This window comes from Ornithodoros turicata, chromosome 5, assembly GCF_037126465.1.
Source record: "Ornithodoros turicata isolate Travis chromosome 5, ASM3712646v1, whole genome shotgun sequence".
Lineage (NCBI taxonomy): Eukaryota > Metazoa > Arthropoda > Arachnida > Ixodida > Argasidae > Ornithodoros > Ornithodoros turicata.
The window spans coordinates 69,315,179-69,341,123 of record NC_088205.1 but is presented as its reverse complement, the minus strand read 5'-3'; the positions used below and the strand labels follow the sequence as shown (position 1 = coordinate 69,341,123).

At 47.1% G+C, this 25,945-nt stretch overlaps 1 long non-coding RNA gene across 2 annotated transcripts in view; it reads right to left on the bottom strand.

The window, feature by feature from the left end:
- Positions 1-594: 594 nt before the first annotated feature.
- The window catches only part of LOC135396169 (uncharacterized), a 56,874-nt gene continuing 31,523 nt past the window's right edge, over positions 595-25,945 (bottom strand). For both annotated transcript variants that reach the window (XR_010423339.1, XR_010423338.1), the window contains exon 4: positions 595-743. This is a non-coding gene — a long non-coding RNA (uncharacterized LOC135396169). The remainder of the gene's footprint in view (positions 744-25,945) is intronic.

Here is a 25,945-nt window from a genome sequence, read left to right as displayed (position 1 = left end):
GTTTCTTTAAAGAGAAGTGGAAGCCTTATTCGTCTTTTCCTTTTGTGTTACTCACATGATGGAATATGTATTGGTAGATTTGTAGTCAACTTTATTTGCCCCACTGGATATGCTGAATATTCGGTTTCGTGTATTGTACAGCTCGGGATAAAAGTTAACGGAACACAAGGGTATCGTATTTCTCCAATGGAGCGATAACCTCGCAGCAAACAGGAGTGGACACACATACTGAGAGATGGGTGGGATAGCCGGCCACCAGTTTCTTATTCGATCTCTTCCTGATAGCTAGCAGGGGGCCGCTCCGTTGAAGAAATAGGCAGATGCCGCATTCCGTAAACTTTTGCCCCAAGCTGTACATGGGACTGCTTCACAGGCTAGACTTCGCTGTACCACATCAACAACAACAACAACAACAACAATAAATGAAGGAGAAGTGATGATGCCATCAGATGATGATGATGTATCACATCAGAAACCGTGTAAATGTATGATTTCAATAAATGTCCTTGAATATTTCACGTTCATGAAAACAGCCAGCACTTAATCACTCCTGATATGGAAGCAGGAACAAAGTAAAAGGAACGGAAGAGAACCACCGCCTTTAATTGAATGTATAGCACACCACACCCTGTTAAGGTAACAAGAATGGAAGGTGGTGCTTGTGATTCGTTTTCTTTCCTTTTTACTGAAGTTCACATGATGAAAATTTGCCTTCTGTATAACAAAACGCAGGAGGTGAAGCTCTGAAAAAGACAAAAAAACAAAACAAAGAACGATTCTTGCTTCAGTAGGTGATGTCAATATTCATTGCGCAACTTAACGGCAAAATTCAACAAAACACAGACTTCAAAAGTGAAGTGAATGAATACAAGAAATGGGAATGGCGCATTAGCATAGTAATCAGTCGGGAATTTGGTGGTATTCCGCCTACCCCTAGTTTTATGCTCATGAATATGTGTGTAATTCATGAGACTGCATTGCCTCGCATTATTGCCCAGTTGCACTGTAAAGGGTGCTTTGCCGCACTAAACTGCTTAGCGTGACGAAGCCCACTTTAAGGCAGTTACAGCCGTGAAATACGACGAGCCCTGTGCAGCTCGATCTAGATGGGAAAATAAAACCAAAATTGAAATATAGATTAGAAAGATAGACTATTAGAAAAATAATTGAAATAAAATAAGCTCTAGCCACTGTAAAGAGACATGAACAGTCTTTTACTTCGTTACACATTACCCGTGATAGTAATTAGAGTTCCTGCAAAATCGATACTTATGAATAATTTCGTCGAGAGGTGAGAGTAGCATGCAAAATCTCAATTAGTAAGCATAGATAAGATTAACTGCATCGTAGAAGGAGTTAGTGTTCAAGGACTCCACTTGGACTATATCCTTCTTCTAGTTGCCCGGATCAGTGACACATGCGACTGGAAAAACCAACACGGAGATTTTCCTTGCTTATACTTGGAACAACCCGTAACTGCTGCATGCCTAAACAGTCGGCACAAGTAATGAGTGACCTCATAACTCATTACACATTATCCGGGGAAAATGTATACGTTACTCTTGCACAGATTGTAATGTGTTACCATTATAGATTACCGAGATGTAGCGCATTACTTTCTAATGCGCTACTCTCCACCTCCTGCCTTAGTCACTTAGCGTCCCAAATGTTTGTTTGCTCTTCCTGAAATACCCTTGCACAAATAAAGTGTGTAAATGCGTTTAGTGCACAAGGACCACGTTTGGTACTTCATCTTCGGGTGTTTTCTAATTTATTTTGGGTGCGTTAATTGGTATGTCTTTCCTTTTCTTAGTTTTTAAAGCGGTAGCTTAATAGGGCTCAGCAACGTCAACAGACGTGTGCGTCCGTCCGTAACAGCTGTAAAGAAGAAGAAGAGGAGAATTAGGAGAACGAAGCGAGTGCGAGCACCTGCAGACCAAGATTTTCCTATACTGCAAGTTCTGCTGTAGCAAGTCCTGACCCCGTCGGAACCAACAACTCCACATTTTTCTTTTCTCCACTAATCTAATCTCTTCCGGCCCCCGTTGTCGCGTGAAACAACCTAGATTAAACCGACCCTTAGCTTCGTTTCACAAGGTCACTCCTCATCCATGTCCTATTGAACGTCCCTTCATCCCCTCGGCTCAGAGTGACGCTAGTTGACTTGCCCCACCACGCCACGACGCTACCAAAAACTTCGTTGTGTTTCGCTGGCAACGACCTCCGAATGAAAATGGACAGCGGGCTTAAATCATATCTCACAGGCACTACATGTGTTTTATAAGGCGAATCGGAGGGTTGACTGCGAACGAGGCTGGCGGGAGGTAATGCGTTTGTCCCCAGAGCCTGGCAGACCAATTCGCGTCACGTTCCCAAAAAGGGCACACGCGGAGAAGGAGCGCATTCCTCTGTTCCCTTCCTGCCGTCAACAAATAACGGGTGACGTTGATTTATTGCAACACAGATGTAAGTATAAGTCACTGGAAACGAAGTTGTTCCTCACAAGAGGCTGAAACAGTGATCGCACTCAACCGTTGTTTCTATATGCTTTTGCTTTTTCAAGGATGACGTAGCACGTGTTTTGAAATAAAGGTTACAATGGTGTTGCGTCCCCAGCCAGTGACGCTTTGCGTTAGATGTCCTGTTTCTTGAAGCGAGGAGGATGAGCACGGGTGTGCTCAGTCGTCAACAAAAGTTACCCGAAGACCGGGCGAAAGCTGCAGCGCGTATTCTTTAAGAGGGACGCACAAGTTAAAGTCCTTGTGTATTTTAATAGTGACCTTAAGGAGATGAGAGTAGTCTAGATATTTTTAATAATGGAGTTCCTGTGTTCGAAGAACTTTCGCCATGCGATGCACATCTTTGTTCCATTTTTTCCTGATTTTTGTGCGAGTGATAGGGTCTGCCCCTTTGACATAACCGTGAAAGGTACACCTGAAGAACAAATATAACAAGATATTTCTTCGATCATGTACGAATCAGGGGTCGAAACCGGAACTGAACCGTAACCGAAAACCGCAAAAAAAACGTTATTTTTTGACAAAACCGAACCCGAACCGAACCGTAAACATTTTTTCTTACCCTTGAACGAACCGGAACTGAACCGAAAAAATATGATGCGGTAACCGGTTCGCCAGACGGTAAAAACGCCTATACCTTCCCAATCGACTGCCGCGCACCAGCTCCCTGCATCGCTCGGAATTTTTCCGAATTAATGGAGTGGACAAATTGATAAGCCAAGAAGTGGAGAGTCCATGCGCCTCCTACAGCCTCACCTCCAAACGTTTCACGACGTCCACATTTCTGTGACCCGAGGTGTAAAAAAAAAGATTTGCTACACGACAGCTACCCTTTGCATTGATGCGTTGGCTGCTTCCTTTCATTCAGCGTCAGAGTGTGAAGGCGACGAAAATTTTAATAGTGACATCCACAAGCAACGCAGATCTCTAGCGGCCACGGGAAAGACGTTCGCGTGTGCTCCAGAGCATGGAGGAAGGAAACACAGGGGTGGCCTCTCACCCTCTTTTCAACGGGGAGCAGCGTGCCGGCCCCCGCATGGGGCTCTGGGATACTCCTATCTACCACATGACCGCATTCTTCTCTTTTTTTTTCTTTAGAAATTGACGATAGCGTTTTGCAATGGCGTTCAAAATGGCGTTCAACGGAATGCTGTACGCCATTTCCCGGCACTTTTCGGTACAGTAAGGTATGATCTGCTGTGAGCTGCATGGTTCTTTGTACCTATGAAGTGTAGATGCGAGGGAGCAAGAGGAAGGAAGGATGAGCAAGCCATCGCCGGAACCTGATAGCACCTCTCACATGTGGTACACTGATTAGCACTGATGTGCTTCCATTAGGTAATTAGCACAGCACACATAAACCGGTTCAAACCGTTATTTTGGTTGCGCTAAACCCGAACCCGAACCGACCCGATAACCTTGAACCGAAACTTGAACCGAACCCCAAAAAATAACGTTAACGAGCCATGGTACGAATTCGAAACTTACATATTCGGTGTATGGTTTTCACGATACCGATAAAAATGCATATGCAAAAAATGGTTACAAAGATACAGGAGATATCACACCATTTTGTCCACTAAAAACGCGAAACGGCATCCCGCATGTGATAAAAGGGTACACGCGTTGTAAAGTATTCATTCTCATAGCTACGAACCCGCGTAGCTGTACACGTCGCTTCTTTAGTACACGCATCAGACGGTACATTAACACCGGGAGCGGATATATTCTGGGTACAATTGCAAGAAGTCTACGCACTGTAAAAGTGGTTAATTTGGGGGTCCTGATAATTCCTTAATTCGCTAGGCTGGACGTTTACGGAACATTTCGCTGGACTTGAATTTCGTGGTGCACATTGTATATGCTGTTGTACCATGGAGCACGTCATGGTCAGAATACTGGAAGTCTGTCGCTTCACCAGAACATCGGGAATTGCGGCTGCTTCAGCAGCACCCACTTAGAAACAAATCTTTCCTTGGTCAACTCGACGTTGACGACCAATCATTAAGGACTAGATGCATTACCAGAACCATATTCCCCCTCGGGACTAAGTGCACGAAAGTTTATGCGAAGTTTATGAGCTATTTGCAGAGATAGGGAGTAAATTTCAGGGTCAGGGGAGTAAAACGACGAGTTGAGTGGAGTGGAGTGCCGTTGATAATGAGCGGTCCGCCTGCCATAATGGCGACAAGTTGCTCATAAAAAATAAAACAAAATAAAACCATGTGCAAATGCAAACTGGGGGCTACTAGAAGCTGTAATTGTTTCTCAACTTATTCATTTTTTTAGAGTGTGGATTGACGAAACGATGTTCATCAGTGCGTAAATGTAAATCGTGCGCTAAGTACACATTAAAACACATGAAGTAACTTATCCCTAACGAAAATAAGCTTGCACATCAGTGTACCGCTTTCAGTCTCTTCGCCCAGCTCGCTTCGTCCACGGCTTTCGTCATATCCCCCCCGCCTCATTCATAAATTAGTGTAAAGCAAATAAATAAGGTTGGTGCCGCGCGTCGATAAACATTATCAAGATTAACATAAATTTTGTCCTGAGGACATCCATCGCCGCTCCTTTCACCTATCTTAACAGTGAAAGAGAAACGAAGACAGACAAAAGAAGAAAAAAAAAAACACTGTTCCCGTTACATCGATTAAAGAGTCAGCTAAAATATCTAGAAACATTTTCCACTTGGACCTCATTAGCTCCCGTTTATTATGGAGATAAGCTGTCGCTCAGTTAATTAAATTGGAAGATACAGCTTCACCGCACTCACTTTATCGAATCCTGTTTAATCAACCTTAATGCCATTCAGTCATAATTAAAGCAAAGCCGAGAATAAAAGGAGTTTGGCAATGTACGATGCTCCATCTAGTCGGCCTGCGTAAAATTAACCGCTAAATAAATTGTGCAAATGCCGCAATGGGCAGACGACTTATGTTGCGTTCGATCGAAGCCTTATAGTCACTTCAGTCTATTCTAGGTTGGATTTGAACGCCGGCAAATTCAGGAACGTTACTTCAGACTTAAATCGTTGCTAAACATTGCTTCCTGTGAGAATCTAACAAGGGACTGATTTCCGTAATGCGCCTCGCGCACAAGGAGCGTCTGAGAGCGTGGTCAATATATTTCGTCGCCTCAAGTTCGGTAGTACAGTAAAGTAGAGTAGTTGCTTTCGTACTCTGTCGAAACGATAGAACGTGCAATTTAAAGTTTGCTTTGCCAGCTATGCGCAAATGTGGGACATCCGAATTTGTTCACCAGTGCATTATTGAAGAACGCGAGAAGAACGACAAGGACAGATAACTACACTGGGAGACGCTTCCATGTTCCATTTCGCTTCCATTTTCGTGTTCTTCCATAATGTGTATCTAACCAACACGATTTCGTTGCCTTGTTGTTCACCCGTGACCCGAAATGCCTTGTGCAAACGTTGATTCCCTCCTGTATGCAAAAAGAGACAAAAAATACTTTAGAGAGAGTGCATTCTGAATACCCTTGGATACTCTGAATACTTTGAGTGAATACTGAAACCAGAGGGAGTGCATTCATCCATCTGAAAGATATAGAATGGTGATGCAGTCAGCCCTCGGTACGTGTAGTGCTTCCTTATCGAATGACGTACAACGAGATGATCGAGAGAAAACGATAATATACATATGTGGTTCGAAAAGGATATCGTACCCATAAATGTTTCTCTACTGCGTGTCTACTTTTGATTCTCTAGAGGCACTCTCTAAAATCTTGTCCGAGTAAAGCGTCCTGAGGAACCATAATTGGCGCGTAACAGGTGTCCGAGAGCTCCCGTGCAGGTGTTTAACTAACAAGCTGCTTGTAAACAGCTGGCCTTACACGTTTTCCTTCCCAGCTTGCCCGGTGTTCCTTGCCCACTTCTCACGCATGCAGTTGAGCCGAAGTTTGCCCTGCACAACAGCAAACGTTAGTGCCGTTTTATAGAGCATAATAAACGTTGTGAAGCGCAACAGTGCTAGCATGCGACACGTCTACATCTATCGAGTGATGCTTTTGTCAGAAATATCTTGAGAGGCTGGTCCATACAGGCTGCGCCTTTTTTCTGGCCACACTTTGTACACGCACATGCGCGTGTTAAACACGACGACAAAGTATCACTGTCACACGACGCACGACCGGCTCCTGCCCCTTTGCACTCTGTGGTCTGCTTCAGGAAAAGCTTGGCTGCCCTGATGCCAATAAGAAGCGTGGAGAGGGCTCCTTCTTCCGTTGCAAATTTTCCTCGCGCTTGTTTGTAGGATATACATCGTTTTCCCATACCAACACTTTTTAGGCTCTAGTGTTTTCTCTTTTCATGTTTTTCTTCTGTTTCTCTATGTTTATTCATTTTTAAAATAAAATAAAAATCAAGTCTTGAGTTCCCGCTACATACACTGAGAGTGACGATATTTATGTTGACGTAGATGCACAGGGTTAGAATGTGATGACAGAGAGTGACGCCAGAACGGTTGCGAACTCATAATGTATATAGCATGCTGTCATTTCAAAGAGGAGCTGTTCTTTAAAACTTGAGTGTGATTCTGACAGGTGAAAGACCTCTGCCACTCTAAAAATATTCCGACATATTTTGGATTTGGACATATTTCGGGAAAGCCTCGTTTCTCTGTGTGTGTGTCTCTCTCTAACTTACGATACCTCGTAGTTAGCTACAGCTACTGAATCTAACTCATTAAAGCCCGTTCCGCTAAACCTCATACAAGTGCACGTCACGTACCAGGTGTCGTCTACCACGTTTGTTTGTTTGTAAGGGAAAAAGAGGAGAAATTTAACTCCTCTCCCGACTTGTTCTGTTACTCCTAACATAAATTCTCCCTCCCCCCCCAAAAAAAAACTACTACTCAGGTGCTCTACTCGAAAGTTCGCTATTCACTATTCACATGTTCGCTATTCCGAAGTCCACTGTCCACATGTTCACTAGAAGTCCACAACTATCCACTATTCACAATTATCCTGTAGCGGTGACGACGACGACGGCGGTGCGCTCTGCCCTTCGCGCGCCGATATTCTTGGTGCCCTGTCTTGTCTGGAGCGGGCAGTTTCCCCGCAGCGCTCCAGCATAAAGTACGATGTCACTGCCACAAACTGGTGACCCGGACTTGAACCGTGCTTCTGAGCCTTCCGCCGGCGATCACGTTTCTCCGCCGCCCGGCCCACAGCCCTCTACTTCCTACGATTCGACTATCTCTCTGGTTTGTCCAGGTCGACAACTACTTTTCCATGCGCCGAATTACGTCCGATACGAGCAAGTATCAGTACGTAGTGGAAAGCTTACCCCCGTCGGCCGCCGCCGAAGCTCACGATATTTTGCTCGCCCCCCCACCCAGCGATGCTTATACAGCACTCAAGGATAATGCCCTCATTGCGCGGCTCATGACGTCGGAGCAGCGCCGTATTCAGCAACTCCTTTCTTGGACGACCTTGGCGACCGTAAGCCCACGCAGCTGCTTCGGCACCTGCAATACCTTCTTGGTGATAAGGCGGCCACCATCGACTCCGCAATTCTGAGAGAATTTTTTCTACAGCGTCTCCCCAGCAATGTCCGCGTCGCGCTTGCTGATGCCCGTTCTCTACCCCTCAACGACTTCGCCGAACTAGCGGACAGCGTGCTCGACATAGCACCAACCTTGGTGGCTGCTTTGCCCGCCCCGGTAGACACGGTCACCACGGACGTTGGCTTGCTCCGCCAAGAAGTTTCAAAACTTACGGAGCTCATTGCCCACCTCATGGACCACCCCGCCGACCTCGCTCACCAAGCCCTCGTCCTTCGGTCTGGCGCCCACGGCGTTCTCCATTTCCCCCTCGCCCTAACCCTTCACCAGTGAACGCCGCTCTCTGCTGGTACCACCAGAGGTTCGGGCACAGGGCCCGCCGTTGTGAGCATCTCTGCACCTGGACCTCGGGAAACGGAACGACGAATCACTGACAGTGATTCGGTTTCCCCTGACGGCCGCCTCTTCTTCGTCACCGACAAGCTTTCCGAGACCAGCTTCTTAGTTGACACAGCGGAAGTCAGCATCCTACCGGCTAAGCTCCGTGACAAAAGAGACCGGCAGCCGTCCACACCCCTCGAAGCTGTCAACTCCTCCCCAATTGCAATGTACGGCCAGCGCTCTGTAACGCTTGATTTTGGCCTTCGTCGACGTTTCCAGTGGCTCTTTTGGGTTGCGTCTGTGTGACATGCTATTATCGGCGCCGATTTCCTGCAACGCTTTGGACTACTAGTCGACGTCGGCCGGAGGCGCCTGATTGACGCGGTTACGCTCCTTAGCGTGCACGGCGTGGCGTCGTCTTCATCACCTTTGCATCCCACCTTTTCCCCTCCACCGCCGAAAACAGTATTCGAGGAGCTTCTGCATGAGTATCCGGACGTTATCCGACCCCAGCACGTCGACCAACCGGTGAAACATGTTACCCACTTCATTCAGACAGGACCACCTACACACAACACAACAGGACCACACATCCACACAACAGGACCGCCTATCCACTGTCGACCACGGCGCCTTGCCCCCGAGCGCCTGAAGGTAGCTCGCGCCGAGTTCGAGCACCTGCTTCAGCTGTTCATATTCAACCATCTTCATCCATCTTCAAGCCCGTGGTCGTAAGCCCTACACATGGTGCCCAAGCAATCCGGGGATTGGCGACCACGCGGTGATTACAGGGCGCTCAACAACATCACTGTTCCTGACCGCTACCCGCTCCCGAACATCCAGGACTTTACCACCCACCTTCATGGCTGCAAAACCCTCAGCAAAATTGACCTCATTCAGGCATATCACCAGATCCCTGTTGAACCGGCTGACATCCCCAAGACCGCCATTACTACACCGTTTGGGATTTTTGAATACGTGCGTATGCCCTTGGGGCTACGAAATGCCGCCCAGTCGTTCCAGCGGTTTATAGATAAAGCGCTCCGTGGTCTTCCGTTTTGCTTCGCCTATCTCGACGATCTCCTCATAGCGAGTGCGGACCCGGAGAAACACAACACCCATCTTCGTCAGCTTTTTGAACGTTTGAACGACTATGGCATTGTGATCAATCCCGCCAAGTGCGAGTTCGGCGTTTCAGAACTTAACTTCCTCGGCCACCGCGTCACTTCCGAAGGTATTCGGCCTCTGCCATGCAAGGTGGACGCCATCCGCAAGTTTCCACCGCCCACTACGAAACCAAAGCTGCGTGAGTTCCCTGGGCTTGTGAACTTTTATCGGAGATTTATCCCCCACTGCTCAACTGTCATCCACAGCAGAATCCACTACAGAGTTACTTTGTAGCCGGCGACTCTACATTTGTTGCATTGATGGAGCATTTCGCGAACTGTTGGTGTCATACAGCCATTTCCCAAGAATGAAAGCATGCCTTGGAGTCCGGCTTTTGAATCGCTGTATACCACCCACTCGGCAGGTGACTCTTGTGCTACTACGTACTGCATTGCCAGCTGGATGGCTATCAATTCTGCTGCTGTTGAAGTTGTTTTGTGCGACAGTCGTTCCATTCCCTCTTTCCTGTGCAGCGGGACCACAAAAGCAGACGCTGAGCCTGACGTCGTCGTCGATCCGTCACTGAAAATAGCAGTGCTGCTACAGTGACGCTCCATCATGGATAGACAATGCTGTCTCTGCACTGCAGTGGGAAAAGTGGGAGATGCAAATCCGCGGTTGCTCTAGAGTCCAAGGAGGATGCTGAGTTTGGCAAGTTGCGCTAGTAAGGAGCAATGGCTTTGTAGAAGTCAGAATTTCTGCATCTCAATTTCCATACCAGGGGGGTGCTTGTCATGGCGCAGAATCAGGCGCAGATAGTGGCGCACTATTTCTTGCGTTCTCAGCACCTCTACAGGCACTTCACTAGCTTCTGCTGTTGCCAAAACATTGGAGGTGGTTCGAGGTACCCCGAGGCAGATTTTCAGACCTCTTGTTAACACTCTCTGTAGAGTCCTCTCTGCTGTGTTGCCTATCCCATATAGTACAGGTAGATGGTAAGCCACCATTTGCCGAATAAGCGCCCGATGTACCGTAAGTAGGGACTTCGTTGACATTCCCCAATGGGGGCCGGAGAGACGACGAAGAACGTTGACCCGTGCCTCAGACCGCTCCTGAAGATGATGATGATAGGAGAAAAATAAAAGGAGATGATGTTTTATGTGAGCAGACCATGATGGTTGTGCGTCAATAACGACTCCCAAGAAGCGGTGATGAGACACCCTCTGAATTGGTAGACCATTGAGAGTCAGTTGAAGACTCTTCATTCTTTTCCGGGTACCACGTACCAGGTGCGAAAACGATGCTTTGTACGGAATACCCGCTTAAAATGCGTACCGATAGACCCAAGTCGACGTTTCGAAAGCCCCCTTCCGATCCCTTCTCTTCAACGATTAATGGTTTCAAGCTCAGCCCAAGCGATCAGCCCAAAGGCAGCCGTCGCGGCGATAGAAAGCATTCCAGCAGAGGATGACCTCCCATACCACTACCATCGACCCCCGCCCAACTCCCTCTCCCTGAAGCCTTTGTTAGGCAACTCTGCGAAACAATGGAGCCACCATTCCGCGAAAATGTAATTTAAACCCGAAAGCGAGCGGGCTTCGGATTTTCGCCCAAGACAATGAGGAATCCGATACGCCACAAGAATGGCTCCTGCTACTGACAGAAAGAGTTCCTTTTCGAATTGGAAAGAAAAAAAATGTGAGGGAGAGACGCTTCAAAGAGAGAAGGAGTTAATAAAGCCTCGAATGAAAGTTTTTCCCTCAAAGACTTTGCGCGAAGAGGAATTCAATCAAACGACCAGAGCGAGGTTTTCTAATCGGAATTGGGTGGTATAAAGAAAGGGCTATGCTCAGGTCTAGTGTCTCCGTGCTAACGTCCTGCAGTACTGCAAATCGAAGCGCAAATCTCTAGCCTGTAACTTACATTTTCGCGAGGTACCGTACACATGAATATGGACGCTAAACCAATGGCTCATCGCAGTTTCTCGATGTTCGACTGACCGACACGTCTTCATGGATGGTTGGGTAAAGGAGTTTGTGTATACGAAAAAGGAAACAGCCGAAGTTCTGCGACCCTTATATTATAGACACACGTGCAGACACACTCACACCCATCTCCTTTAACGCAGAATGGACTCAAGAAATAGGGAGCAATGTCAAAACAAAACGTGTGACTGTCCATGGTATCTCCTGTAAAGCGTGCTTTCACTGCCTCGGCCGAGTGCAAGCAGGAGAAGTAACCATGCGATTTGTTACTGCGCATGTGTCTTATCAGACAGACGTAACGTTGTTGAACGATTGCATAACAGAGTGCGATGCTGTGGAAGAGGAATCTCCGGGTTTTATAGGGTACAATTGCAAATAAGGGAAGCCCAAGCAAAGCGAGCAAGACGGGACAACAACAGCAACAACAACAAAGGCATGCGGTGACGACTACTGAAGAAAGTTGCCACTTAATTTGTAGCTCAGTATACCACCGAATGATAAGAATGTGGCTCGCTGCAACGAATGATAAGAGCGTTGCACGAAGGTATGTCGCTTGAAGCAGTAAAATACGAAACAAGAAACTAAGCGCCTTCAGTGAATTCCGCGCTGGCTTCCATGTTTACTGCGGGATCTCTGTCTTCCACACATACCAGCGGCGGTTTTAAACGGTCATGACATCTAAATGCAGTGGATTCCTAGTCACTGTGGCATTGCAGGCAACGGGGCTGTGGGTGTTGCTGCACGCCGGGATCTTCAACCCCGGCGCGTCCAACTGATGCCCATTTATGTTACCAAGGTTGACGCGGGGCGCATGCTGAACGAGCTCAAGCAACAAATGTGCCGCACCTCATGGCTAACAAGATCTGCTCGGTGGTGGTGGTGGCGATATGTTTATTGGAAAAACAAAAAAGAAAGGGAGGAAAGGTTAGTCAGGCGTAGGCCGACTTGCTATTCCTTTAAGGAAAAAAGAAAAGAAAGAAAAAAGAACACACACACACACACACAAAAGGGGCTTAGAGGCTGGTCGAGAGGGCGGTGGCACGAGGAATGCTCAAGAGGGTAGTCGTAACCGAGCCCTGGCTGTGCAGGACCGGGCTGACCAGGGTGGCCAAAGGGACGTTAGGGTAGCCAAGTTGTCGCAAGTGGCGTTGGAGGATGAGCCTTTGTGAGAGGTACCGGTTGCAGGATAATAGGTTGTGCTCTGCTCGGAATTCGCTTCTGTACAACGTCAATCCAGAGTTACGCTTTCGAGTACCACCTACCTTCACGCGAGAAACGCCGACTGTCCTACATAGGCTACGGCTCAGTGTGCCGTACAGCGGACGTCTTCTCTTCAAAGTGGGAAAGCGAGACTCTTCGAACTGTAATGAGTGTGGCGTTGTAGAGGACATAGAACACATCCTTATCACGCGTCGGAAATACGTTGATGCTCGAAGGGGTTTAGAAGTGAGCTTCTCTCGTGTGGACTCCCGAGCCATCGCGACATTGCGAAACTGTTAGGTCCACCGTCGTCCGACAAGGCGCTGAGGGCACTTGAAGATTTTCTACATACAACCGGGCTTATGGACATTCTATGACTCGCTAAATGTGTGCTGTGCGTGCCCCCAGCGATTCCGACGTTTTACACTCACTTGGGCGCAACTTTTGAACTACAACTTGAACTTCGCCATTTTTTACTCTATCATCTGTACTTTCTGTGTCTAAGCGTACTGGGGTAGCCAGTTCGACGTCGTCGTAACTCACATCCCCGCTTTTTTTCTTTATCACATCACCATCACCGCGTCGTAAGTTCAATTCGAAGGTACCACATTACATAAATCACTTTGCCATTAAAATCATAGATCGATAATCTCCATCACCCCAAGGCGGTTCCCAACATAGTGTTGGCGGTAGTGAACCGGATGCTTGCGCAAAATTAGAAGCTCTGGGTTCCGTTTTGTTTTGCACTTCCAAGGACGACGCGTATTTTGCTTGCCACGCGCAGAAGGACAGGTGGAACTCGGATATACAGAGCCCGTGTCGAAATAAGAATTCTAATGAACCCGCTGTGACGTAATCATACCTGGGTTCAAAAGAAGCGTTATTCCTTTTTGTTCATTTTGTTGTTGACTACATGATTTACTTGTTTACTCTCTGCACTATGCTTCGCTACCTGCATATTTCAATAGCGCATATTGTCGCTTAAATATCAATGGAAGGGTCTCAGCGAACCCGCAGTCAAATAGCATATGCTACAGTGATGTGCCGAAACAAGAGAGAGAAAAACGCATATCAAGGCATCTCAACACACGGAGATAACTACGATGTCCCTATTCAAGTGGATGTCGCTGCGACCCATCAGTGTAGGCTATGATATTGTATTGGTACAAGCACACGACGACGCCCCTCAAATGGAACCCTATACGACCTAATGAAAGCAGTGAAGTGTGCTTCTATGTACCTTCTAAAAACAGTTTGCCTGCGTGGGAGTGTAACGTATGTACACTAAGGTAATGTGCGACTTCGTTAATGGGTAAGAGGATTCAATGGTTGCACTGTCCGATGAAAGATGAAACTGGGTATTCAGTGCAGTATTTCCTCTGCTCCGTGACACGCATTCCCTATTTCGTCTAATTTGGCTTCCTATAGAGAGCAACTATATTCATCGTCACTACCTTGGCGCATGAGCTGTCTGTATGTCATTGCTAGAAGATGTAGACGTTGAGTTTGTGTTGCAGTTTGATTATAGAAGAAAAAAAAAACACGGAAGATATTGAATTTGTCACCTGACGAATTCTGCTACTCCCACAAAGATCCCCTAAATTAAAGAAAAAAGGAAAAGAAAAAGATGAAACGATAAAAATAGAAAAACACCACCCCTCCCTTCATCGTTGCCTCTATAAGGCTAGGTAGAATATTAGACTAATTGGCATAACATATTGAAAACAGTAGTGCAACCACGGAACACGGACAGAAGAAAAAGTCGAAGACAAACACTAACTTCCAAGTGGGAAATTGTATAGTATAGTAATAATATACTGACGTCAACCGCACTCGTTCTCCTCATGCGCTTATGAGGCTACACAAGGAGCGCGAGACATTCTAGAGGGAGCGTAGATCACGTAGCCCGCGGTCGTTCTGCGTATGCAAGGACGCAGAATTTATTTTTCTTAATTAATTTATTTATTATTTTCAAGAATCGTTTATTGCAGAATCCAATCGCTCCGACAACGAAACATTTACGGAGGGGCCTTTCACTGCTTCTTTAAACCTTCTATGGGATCGTTATATAGTTTGTGTCTGCGCATGTTCTCATCAGAGACCGTGAAAAAAAGAAAAAAAAAGAAAAGAAACAGCGTCATGGCCAAGCGGGATAAGGCGTCCCGCTCGTTGGTAGTACTCAATGTCGTGCTGAAGACTGAGAGGTGGTGGGTTCGAATCCTACCACCGACTGTGCTGTCTGAGGTTTTCCTTGGGTTTTCCGAAGAGCTTCGAGACGAATGTCGGCCAGATGTGTTTCCGGACGAAATAAGATACTTCCGAGCTTTGGATGAAAGGCTGAAGCCGAGCGATGTACAGTGGAGAACAAATGTTGGCAAGCTAGCCTCCTCTTTGAATGGAGCCAAGGTAGCCGTCTAGTATTGCTGACTGCATGCACTACTACGTGCAGGGGGCGCATGTGACAGACGTCTCGAGACGGACCTTAAGCTCCTCACGGTGTGACATGAGCGTGATACTCATCCTCAACCACCCGCTCATAAAGTTCGGGTTGCTCACATATTCGCACTGCCGTGGCATGATTGAGCGTGCTCATAACGCACTACAAGTAGAAATGTTTGCGCCTCGAGAGGGTCCCCTTCAGCGTTAATGGGTTGGAGCTCGAAAACGTTCCTTTTCGGGACTTTTCCAAAAGAGCACGTACGTCGCATCCCTAAAGAGCAGTTCCGTGCTCTTCTGTAAATTACTTTAAGTTGAATCGTAAGTAAAAAAAGAAATGCGTGAGCGCAAAAGAAGTTATTACGTTTCTTCTTCTCTTTTTTTCTTTTTTTGCGAGAATGGAATATGAAATTTAGTTGTTCCGAATAGTGTCTTGTTATTTTCTGCCAAACTGTTATTTTTCCTCAGCTTTCCGCTATTCAGCGCACGTTGTACTTTCGGGGAACAAGCACACACGAGGTAATACATGAACGCACGCCAGTCCACAAGGAGAATGTTTTATGCATTCGGTTTATGCAACACTCACCACATCGCTTAAGACGTGTACTCTTTGAGGTTCAGTACATGAAACGGCGACACGAACATCGCGTACCAAAACATTATAGGAGAACGTTGGAATCTGATTTTCAGGGTGTCGAACCGAAACGTTTTTCGTTCCGGTTTTCGTTCCGGTTGCATCATAAACGATCCGGTACCGGTTCTGCTCCGGAGCAAGAAAATAACGGTTCATACCGGTTTTTAACCGGTTCTGCTTCTGCTGGGAATATTCATCCCCCCCCCCACACAAAAAAATCAATGTTACAAAATGTAAACCCATTTATTCCGCATACATGCTATTTAACATTAATAAACAGCTGTGAAATTGGTAGCTCCTGGTTCCTTTAGGTTACTGTCTGTTCAAATGGGCTTTCTTCCTTCTTGAAGCGCATGCTACAAACGGACTTGTTTGTCGTGATGTCATACGTAAAGTACTTTCTTGCTGGGTTGGAGCGATGGCCTCCCATCCGAATGTCTGTTGCTACTGTCTAGCCAGCAAGCACCACCTCACGAGTACGACGCAAATCGAGGAACACCTTCACTCGCAAACGCGCTCGACGGCTCCGTTTTGTTTTCTTCGTGCCCTGTCCACAAAAGAGTTGCCACTTCGCATGGGCTTGCCCTCGCGTATACGTAAATGTATTCAACTTAGCTGCTCTCAAACAAGCGACGCGTTGCGCGACATTACCGATAAAGAAGCCGTTATGCAGCCCCCTTGGGTCGCTGTTTAGTTGGAGAGTTTGGGGGGATCAAATTAAAACGAACACTACGGCACATTGCTAGAGAGTCACATGTACCTCTAAGTCTGTGTGCGTGCGCGAACGATAAACCATTACAAAGGGAGCCTAAGGGTCATAGTATACCAACATACATTCCACCGTAACCGTAACCCTCGTACAGTATCCATGACATGACTTCAGAGCACACGACGTCTGTTTCATTCGCCTATCCGTAGTCCAAACCGGCGAAGTTTTTTCTTGGACCGAAAACCGTTAAATATACTTTTCGGTTTCCCTCCTGAGCGAAAAAAACGTATACGGTTTCGATTCCGTTCCGGTTCGCACCAAAATAGCGGTTTTTTTTCGGTTTTCGGTTCCGGTTTTCGGTTCGCTCCGACACCCTGCTGATTTTCTTACAATAGCCACTTTCCATAGAATATCCACATGTGTAGCAGTTGGAGGTACTATCGATATGTATTTATTTATTTTATGGAAGCGATTCAGCGTTATCAAATATGTTCTACGGTTGCAAGTTACCTATTCGAAGAACCACAAAAAGTACAACGTACAGTTAACGAGAGGGCATAGTAATGGAAGTATAGCAACAAATTATTTGCGTTGCTTTTTCTTTTCTTTGGCGGCGGTGTCCCGTAACAATTTCATATGCGTAGCGGCGCTTGCATCGGGCTACGTTTGAGTGGGGTAGCGTGCAGCGCTGTTCCGCTACTCAGTTTTAGCAGCGGGTACATCATTGATTGTGGACAGGGCAAACGGGAAGGTGTATGAATTTAAAAAAAAACGCACACACACACACACTTATCCGCACATTTTACGACGCTCGTTTGTAACAAAGTTGTCGCTTCTTATTTCATTTCAACGCATGTTAAAGACCCCTAAAACCGGTAAAATAGATTCACGGACCAACTGCTGCTGGTTATAACACTCGTCTCACATCGTAAAGCCAAGAAACGTAATCATTATAACACGCTGTTTTGGAAACTGAAATCGAACCTTCACCTCCTCCTCCTCCCTCTCCTTCTGTCCCACATCCCCCTTCACGGCCCCATCGCTACTATATACGCTACACCCTTCTACTTGTCTCTCTCCCCGCCTACCTACACACCCACCCTTCCCAATGCACTCGTTAAGGAACCTCCTTAATTTCTCCCTCCTTCCTCTAATCAACTTTGTTTTTGAGTGGGAACTAATTCCGCACTGTTCGACTGCCAGTTGAGGCCAACCGCAGTCAGGAAGTGCATCGGGTAATAGAGATTGATTTCCTAAACACAAGGCCCTTAAAGAGACGTCTGGGATACTGCTTCGGCAGCGGCAGGCAAGGGTCGTACCGTCCATTATCATTTGTTTCCTCGTGAATGAATGCCTTTGTTCCCTCTTCATAGCGGCCTCTCCTCCTCCTCGTGTCTCACGAATGCTTGCCTGACTAATTGGGTTGTGGTGGTTGTTGCCGAGCCTCTTGGCCTGATTTTAGTAGCCGCTTGCGCACGCAATGGGGCTCGTTTTAGGTGAAAGCGAAAGTCGATGGAAGGATGCACGGATTGAGGACGTGAGCTGTTTAATGTAGAGATTGATAGTGCGGATGTCTGATGTCTTATAATATTCATAGTGTTACTTGACACGTTTTTTTTTTAATTCCGTGTTACCGCGGCTATGGGCGGGTACATACGTGGACAGCCGGAGAGAGGACAGCAGGGAGGAGTGGGGGACAGGGGGGTTAGTATGCGTCCTGGGCCGACTTCAGGGGGAACTGTGCCAACATTCGTCTGGAAAGTCGGCAAAAAAAAAAAAAACAGGGGAAACCCAGCACAGCCGGTGCGGTGATTCGACAACGCGTCACCTCCCAGTCTCGGCGTAGCAAGCGGCCACCTGACACATGGTGACAGTACAGAGGACGCAGGAGAAATCACACGGACGACAGGTGTGACAGTTTGCGCAAAGCTGCAGACAGGCAGCTTACGTACAGGCGGCGTAGTCTTAACAGGTTTTTGCCCGTAAGAGCAGCGCGGCAAGTTGTAGTACATGTAACTGAGCACACCTAGGAAAATTGTGGTTAAAGGAGATCGAGGCGACGTCTGGCGGCAAATGATCCGGAATGATTTGTTAGGCAACAGTGATCTACGTAGTCGAGAGACTCCGATATGGTACTACTACTACGTAGCCGACACGTGGCGGACTTTTACTTTGTCTTCCTTTTTCACTTTAGACCCGGCGTTATGCGAATTCAATGTGGTTTTGCGCCGCACTCGACGAGCAATGCGAGGTTGGTGGCAATTTAGACACAGTGTTGCTCGTAGCTTTCAATTTTAATTTTCTAGAAAACCACAAGCGCATTTGGGGCGAAAAATTCTAAAGTAAGAGTATCCAGGCCTTGGGATATCGAACCGTTATCGAATAGATGCATTGTCTCAGATTTGCGCGTCAACAGCTTGACGATGCATTGGACATTGTGAACGGATATGTTGCACGTGCCAAAAGGTAGGAGTGCGGGGAGGATATGTTTATTAACAGAAACAAAAAAATGTCGGTCAGACAGATGTCGGCTTGCTATTCAAAAAAAAAATAAGAAGAAGAAGAAAGAAGAAAAGGAAAGAGAAAGAAAAGAACGAAAAACTGAAAAATCACGCACACGGTCACACAATCACAAGGCGTTGACAGGCGGATGATTTGGACCACCTGGGATCCCCGACGCACGGAGCTGGAAGCAACGTGTACCTCTCCCACATTGCTGATGTCCTCGGCGAGGCAACAATGCTGCAAACAACCAGATACATCACTCGTACACGCCAAACAATTGCAGCGCTGAATATCGCCAAATGTAGGAGGCGATACTCCATTGTGCATTTTTCGATATTCATAGAGGCAGCGAAGCATTTCTGCATCTTCACTGAAATGTCCCACGACGAAGAAACAACTGCGCACTCCAACATCAAGAAACCTAATGCGCGACTTCCACATGACATGAATGACTTACTAACATAAACGTGCCTAGGGGCATTTGTATAGTGGAAAGCAGAAAAACCTGATCGAATATGAATTGACAAAAAATAGTATTTTTGAACTCTCGTTGAAAGACCGAAAGATCTCACAAAAGAACACAGCTTCCTAACATGAGATGAAACAGCGATCACCGGCTTCCGGGCTGTTGCAGCAAGTGCAGTTCGCAGACCATGGCAGAAAAATGCCACGCTCATGGAGAAACGCTTTCACAGAGAACGTTCCCGTATGCAACCGGAAGTAGAAAGATTTAGCTGCTGGACGCTGCATTCTCGTTCCTCTACAACGAATGTCTTGTCCTGGGCAACCGTGAAGGCCTGTACGGTATATTTGCGCAGGAAAAAGAACAGGAAAAGAGGCCGGTAAAGTGGTTAAATATTGGTTACGCCGGGTTGGTTTGAACGAGTGACTAGGTGAGTCAAGGATTGTGCAGAAACTAGGCAAGGCTAAACAGTGGAATAGGTTACCGTCCTTGTACAATACCAACGGCAGCTATAACTGAAAGCAGCTCGGCCTGCGACAGCTACGCGCTGAACTATTAAATACGTGGATCACATGCTTAGCAAACACTCCTCTTCCTTATGTTATCCTTTGTCCAACAACCCATTGAAATCACTGCGTGTCACTGCAGTCGCCACGAAGAATCGCTTGTGCACCGCCTCCGTCTCAACGTTGCACGCACTTCATTGCTTCTATACAAAATGGGCCAATCCAGCTCCCCGTTGTGTTCCAGCTGCGGCGAGGTGGCCGATATTCCTCATTATCTTCTGCACTGCCAGCAGCACCTTCCCCAACTGCGGCTCGCGGTGTCTGCGTGTAGCCGGCTAACAGACCTCTACCGAAGAAACGTCACGGTGACGTACTTACGACGTTGTTGGATATAACGAAACCGAAACAACGCGGACGGAGAACACTGCTGTTTCACAAAGCCGTATTCCTTCACAAAGGTCGAGTGTCCTTTCTTTGTATCAATGGCACACAAATGCGGTCACGTTTTTAGTCGCTTTGGTGTCTTCATTCGCGTTCCCAGTCCACCGCGGAAAGAAAAGAAGCTCCGCCCAAGGGTTGGTTGCATCGCCACTAAAGCCAATGTCGTAATCCTGTGCGGAATGTGGTTTGTTATTACGACTCAGTTCGCGCTTGCTTTGTATAGAGACACCACGTGCACTCCGAGAGAAACTCGTGCCTTTCAGGTTACTGAAGATGGAAGAGCCCAGTAACCATCTTTAGAAAGGGCTACCGAAAAGATTGGGCTACCGGTAGAATGGAGCAGAACAAGGCCATACAACTAATAATATGTAAGGAATTGCACAAAAATCTTACAATATGAAAAGCTATATTTAAACGTGGCTTTCTTGTGACTTATTTATTTTGTGCTATAGTACTTCCAGTCTACCAAGTTGGTGGCGCTGTTGTACCGTCTGACGTCATTTGTTTGTAAACAGGGTGAGGTCTATACGCCGTCTCCTGCGGCGACGGCACCCGTCAGTTTCTTGTAGACGCTATCCGACCTCATGGATTCGTGCAGTTCACCCACCCCTAACTGGAGTTTGTCAACGGCTGCCGCTGTACCCGCGACGAAGAGTCCCTTCTGCATCGTCTTCGGGTGGACGTTGCCCTCACCTGTTCACTCCTGTTCAAAATAGGTCGCGCCCCATCTCCCACTTGCCCCTGCTGCACCGTAGAATACGACATCCCCCATCAGCTCCTTCACTGTCGGCGTCACCTTCATCACCGGGTCGTTCTCTGGCAACGCCTCTCAGAGCTTGGGTGCGCGGACGTCTCCCTCGGAACACCATAGATCGAGAAGTTACCCGTCAAAAAGGACTGGTTACGAGTCAAGTTACCGTGTGAAAAATGTAACCAAGTTAATAACGAAGTTGTTCAGCCTGAAATGTAACGCGCAGTTACGGAGTTACAGAGGAGTGCAACACTCTTACATCGTTTTCGTTTATGTCCAACAATTCGAGTGCTTTCCGCCTTACTCCCTGTGGGCGCACAATGGTTCAGCTTCATTTCAATGGCAGCGGTTCTGACTTCCTGAATAGAATACAGTCATTGATTGAATATCACGTTTTATGGCATAAAATGCCATGAAAGAACCGGAGAGAAAGCAAGAAAATATGTGGACGCCAGTGAAAAGCGAATTAAAAGTAACTTGGAACTTAGCTTAAGTTACTTTGGTAAAGTTACCTGAAAAAGAAACGAGTTCCTCTGAAAGTTACCACGCCGCAAAAGTACCGAGTTAAGTTACCAAAAAAGGAACTTAGTTACAGTAACGAGTTACCTCGAGCTCTGCGGAACACTCCCTGGTCCCGTGCAGCGAGCTAGCCAGTGGAGTGTCAACTTCAGGGTTCCGCTTTCTGCGTGATACGGGCATCCTGGGCTCCATGTGAGCCGAGTTTTCTTATTTTTTTTAAGGAATGACAAGCCGGCGTGCTGCATGGCTGATCTTTCCCCTTTTATCTTTCCTTTTCCTCTTTTTTCTGCCAATAAATTCCTCCCCTCCCCTCAACGGCAAGCCTTCCGTCGTAGTCTAATATAGCATGAGTGCAGCATGGTCTCCATGGCCGCCCTTCTCGGTCCCGTCCCTCCGATGCCTGAAAGATTCAGGCTTTGCGTCCGCCCTCTGACGGGGCTTTCTCGCGCCATGTCGGGCCCATGCTACACTGACTGTTTTACTTTTTATTTTTTTTCTCTCTCTTTCTCTTTTTTTTATGTTTATTTTGAGCTTATTTTTTTATTTTTGAATAGCAAGCGGCATCAGCCTGACTGGCATTTCCTCTTTTCTCTCTGTTAAACATATCCCCCCACTCCCCATTGAAATCATTCGACACCATGCATATAATATCAATAAAAGAGAAAATCTTCCGTTTCCAAGCGTCACGTGACATCTTCACCCGCATGCGCCCCTTTGAACAAACAGTCCAATATTTGTCCACAGCAAAGCGAGTCCGCAATCAACTCAGGCTTAATGCCCTTTCTCTTCTGCGTGCACATCGGCGCCCGAGAACACTGTGCACAAAGACGAACGAGGACGTCCTCGGTATCGGTGTCTGGCGTGATGCACGCCACGTTGCGTGCTTACATGACCACTCTATTACGTTGCTGAAACGTTGCTCCGTGTATCGCGCACAAAAATGGTGGCGTGCCCGGGGAAAGTTACGGCTATGTGCTATTAATGATTTCTTGTACCCCCGTTGTTGCGCTGGCAAAGAAACTGTCTACTTATAACGTTGATCGCAACAACACGTTTTGTTTTTGTTGTTTGTTATTTTGCATTTTGTGGCGTGCAGTCTACCAAAATGCTCAGTAGTTGCAGGGCTGTTCTTGCACGACATGGGAAAACGGGATAATAGGAGGCGCCCCTCGGCTGCAAGTATTGTTGTTGTTGTAGTTGTAGTTGTATACGACCTGGGCTGCGACGTGCCGCTTGCTATCCGGAGTAGATGGAGTGCCTTACAACTGGCTAGTGCACCTCCTAGACATGTTCGCTTAAACGAGACTCCTGGTGTGTGGGGTTCCTGCGTAGCCCCTCCTATAACGCTGACAGCGGTTCGGTTCGCTCCATGTATGAACTAGTAGTTTGTTTCCACTGGTAGTGAAATCCCTAATTTACTGAATCTGTGCTTTTTTTTTATTCCGTGTTAACGCCGCGAAACAACTGTGGCTATGATCGGCGTTCAGACGTGGGCATATGGAGGCAGGATAGAAAGAAGGAGCTAGGGGAAAGCGGGGTTAGTATTCGTCCTGGGCCGACTTCAGGGGAAACTGAGCCGACATTCGTCACGAAAGTTTGCCGGAAAACCTAGGGAAAACCTGAGACGGCACAGCCGGTGGTAGGATTCGAACCCACCACCTCCCGGCCCACAGCACGACCTTGGCTACCACAAAGGAGTCAGTTCAGTTCAGTTCAGTGCGAGTCAGTATGGGAATTGTCAGTGCACTGTGGTGAACTCCTCTTTTCATCCTCCTCCTCCTCCTCCTCCTTCTCATCATCGTATCTTTATGTGTGTGTGTGTGTGTGTGTCCTCTCTGTCATGAACATACTTATCACCTACCCACAGCGCGAAAACCCATCGTCAGCATTATTTCACAGAGTTTTATATGTATTTTCTGCCTCATCGTCCAGCGCTATTGCTTGGGGATGAGGCTATCATCCCTTTTACTAGAATTTCTATTTTTTTAAGAGACATTGGAATTGTGAATCTCCTGTAGTTTTAGGTTTGCATTTTATATGCTATTTCTCTCTCGTTTTTAAACATCGCACCTATTTTTAAATAGTCCTATTTTTAATCACAGTGTTGGTGCATTATGACCTGTGTTGTCGATGCGTCATTAGAACTCCAATCGTCATCATCACAAAGGAGCGGGTGCCCCTACCCAGTGGGCCATGCCTCTGGTATCGAGAAGTATCGATAGGCTGAACAGGTATGAAGATAGATAAATGTAGATATAGATAAGATAGATAGAGATAAACATAGGGAAAAAATGGAGACGTAGGTCGTGCCAGTGTGACGAGCTGCTGCGTCTGAGCACTGAGTGTCTTAAAAAATTACTACATCCCGTATGTTCTTGAGGTAGCTTTTCAGAGCACACAGCGCGGGTTGTCCAACTCTACCCGTATCAACTGAAGGCGGAAGGATCCATGATCTGCTTCATCAAGGGTCTTCTTTCTACTAGAGTCGAAACTTCGGCGCTTCGGCAACGATGAGATGGGACTGATGCCGGCCAGCAGGCTGGGCGCTACCTATTTGTCATTACCATTACCTATTTGCCATTTGTAGATAGTGAAAGATGATGATGGAGATGAGGGATTCAGGTGATCAGAGCAGGGTAGAGAGGCCTGTTGATGACAGTGAAGTAAGCTAAAAATTATGTACTTTGCCTACCGCAACTTCAACACTTTACCTCATCGAACCAGATTGTGCTGCAGTAGCCACAATATTCACGGAGATATTCGCTCCCCTGTTCTGATTCAGCAAATAAGGGCAATTTTCCGACAACAAACACAGCCTTTGCCACAATGAACCTTCGAAAACAGGCCACAGAAAGCGCCAACTCTGCAAGTCATTGCGCGCATTCCCTCCCCGAGTGATCGACAGACCCAGTTACCTCGCCCCATCAAACGGAAATGTTCGTATCTATCGCACGGCTCCCGGCGCGCGGCTCCGCGTTCCAGTCAAAACTGCTGGAAAGAAGTAACGAAGTTACTTCTTTCCGGCTTAGTACAGAAAGTACGACAAGCTGCAATGATACCCTGTCCAATGCCTTCATATCCATCTCTCATACTTCAATGCGCTCGCCTTGAGACAGCGCAAAAAAAAAAAATAAAAACGAAAGTGAAGTAGAGGGAACGGAACGAGTGCAGTTTTTCTGCCTCACTGGAAAATTTCCCGACTCTTCTGGATTATGTCGGAGCTGAATGAGCCCGGGTGCCTGACGAAGCAGATTTCTTTCCCTCACATCCTCTTCACTTTCCCTTTCGTCTGTCATCTTAACGTTACGCTATTCGGCAACGTGAGGCTTCTTTCTCCATATGAGAATTTAAGGATGACGAGCGAAGGAACGGGGTCTCGAATCAACGGGTTTCCGGGGCCGTGAAATTGGCCGCGATTTCGTATCTGCCAATAGTGACTGCGTAAGGTAATCTCACTAAGTCGATGTAATGTAAGTCAATGCAAGTCAGTACGTTTACATGAATGCGACGCAAGTCGACTTAACTGAATGGGTCGATCTATCGCCTGCATGTAAACCGGTCTATATCGACTTAAACGAGAAGTCGACGCAGTAAAGATAAGTCGCTCGCTTTGGACGAGTTGGGTCGGTTACATGGTCGACTTATTCAGCCCCTTCCCATACGTCACTGCCGGATGCCTGGTCTTCCCTCGCCAGATCCGGATGACGGTCGGAGCCCGAGGAAGCAGAAGAAGAATAGCTGGCGACGCAGTGTGTCCAAAAGAATTCAAGTGACGGCTGTCTGATTATGCAAAGGAACGACGTGCCGGGAGGCTGGAAAAGTATTTGAGAAGTAAAGAAATTCACGCGATGACAAAGGTGCGTGTAACGTATCTAAATTTCGAGGTTACAATTCAAAGATGAGGGTGGCGCTTCAGTCGAGGATCAGTCGATTGAATCCTGCAGAGCTCTATGGCGCCTTAGTCGACAGTCATGTAAACTGTAGCCACTCGCCCTTAAGGATCAGTCGATTGGGGGCATTCACTCGACACATCCGTCCATGTAAACGTAGCTCATGTTAACGCAGTTATTCACGAATCGACATGGAACGCTTTGCTGAGTGAGACGAGCTCACGTGACGGCCTAAGCTTAAAGGTGTTCTGCACAGAGAGACCGAAACTTTTCTAATGTTGGGTGTATAATGCTTGCGTGAACTCAAATCTCATAGGCCGCTACTATTTGTTTCTGTGGTTGTTGGAGAACTCTGGTAATTAACTGCGTTTAACCGT